General features: G+C 26.3%; 1 long non-coding RNA gene across 3 annotated transcripts in view; it reads left to right on the plus strand.

Moving 5' to 3' along the window:
• Positions 1-38: 38 nt before the first annotated feature.
• LOC116846607 overlaps positions 39-1,746 on the plus strand; it is a 3,985-nt gene continuing 2,277 nt past the window's right edge. For all 3 annotated transcript variants that reach the window (XR_004378530.1, XR_004378531.1, XR_004378532.1), the window contains exon 1: positions 39-140. This is a non-coding gene — a long non-coding RNA (uncharacterized LOC116846607). The remainder of the gene's footprint in view (positions 141-1,746) is intronic.

Consider the following 1,746-nt stretch of genomic DNA (forward strand, 5'->3'; position numbering starts at 1 on the left):
GGAAAAAAATTAATTAATATATTCATTATTTATCTAGCTTGATGAATGTCTTCTTGCTGGACGACAGTTGCACTAGTCTAGTCTATTAGTTTCTTCATCCTTGCCCGCAAATAGCAGATGAAGGTTGAATGAATGAGAAAGTAACAGGAAATTTAATTTTAGTATTTCATGATCTGCCATATAGTGTCTCAGGTTCTCGCAAGTTCTTATATTCAACGAGGTGGTAAATTGTATTTTAGGAGGTAAATATTATATTTATTCAATAATGTAGGGATATACACACACATATATGTACACACACACGCCACACACACATATATATATATATATATATATATATATATATATATATATATATATACGAAAATGTCAAATTAGCATTATTATGTATTTGAATATATATTATATTTTATATAAGTAAATTTATATGTAAATTATTGTTTTTATTAAATGTATATGTAATATACATATATATAACTTTTACACTATAATTACTAATTGCTGTTAGTCATATATTATTTAAAAATGTAAATTGTAAATGTAGATACAATGTAGATGCAATAAAGACAAATTCAAATTAAAGTTTAATTTAGATTGATGAAAGATGAATGATATGATTTCTTTGATATTCATAAGTTTTTAAACGTTTTATTTATTTATTTACTTTTAGATTTTATATGGAAAATTATGCAGAAAAAGAAATAGAAGAAATACAATCTATGGTTGATAATGATGAGTAATCAAGTTAATTGCAATTTTATAATTTAATAAATTTTGTTAATTTTTATAACATGTTAGTGTTAAATTTAAATTTGGTAAACAGTAATAGAATTTGTTGGGATAAAATAATGACAAAATTATTATTGCAACAAGTTAGTGCACATATACATTTATTTGGTCATCATATAAAACTATTTGGAAGTCTGTTGCCACTGGTATTAATGAAAAAGGATATAATGTTAGTGCCGAGCATTGCAACAATAAATGGAGGAGCTTGAAGAAAAGATATAAATGTATCAAAGATAACATAAACAATCTAGTGCTGGTAGACGACGATATTGGATTTACTGCGATATTATCGATGACATTCTTAAGAAACATCTAAAAGTACCACTATTCTTAGCGTCCAGCACACACACACTGGTGGTTTCAGAATAATTGCTGATGTAGATACAGTTGAGAATAATGTTGATAATTCTACAGAAACATCTTCATGTAGTAATGTGACAAATAGGCTTGGTAAAATTCAAAAACTTAGTAGTAAAATGTTAATGAGACTTATTGATTCTAATTTATATCTACACCAGCAGTTATTCTGAAACCAGCAGTGTGTTGGACACTAAGGATAGTGATGTTACTTCTGGATGTTTTTTAAGAATGTCATTGATAGCATCGTAGTGAATACCATATTGATATTGATATTGTCTACCAGCACCAGATTGCTCAATATTATCTTTTACATTTATATCTATTCTTCAAGCTCCTTCATTTACTATTGTAATGCTCAGCACTAACATTGTATCCTTTTTCATTAATTCCACCTCCAACAGACTTCCAAATAGTTTTATATGTATGATGACCAAATAAATATATATGTGCACTAACTTGTTGCAATAATAATTTCGTCATCACTTCATCCCAACAAATTCTATTACTGTTTACTAAATTTAAATTTAACACTAACATGTTATAAAAATTAACAAAATTTACTAAATTATAAAATTACAATTAACTTGATTACTCACC

Source organism: Odontomachus brunneus, unplaced genomic scaffold (genome assembly GCF_010583005.1).
Source record: "Odontomachus brunneus isolate Ranch 3 - 2012 unplaced genomic scaffold, Obru_v1 Obru_scaffold_066, whole genome shotgun sequence".
Taxonomy (NCBI): Eukaryota; Metazoa; Arthropoda; class Insecta; order Hymenoptera; family Formicidae; genus Odontomachus; species Odontomachus brunneus.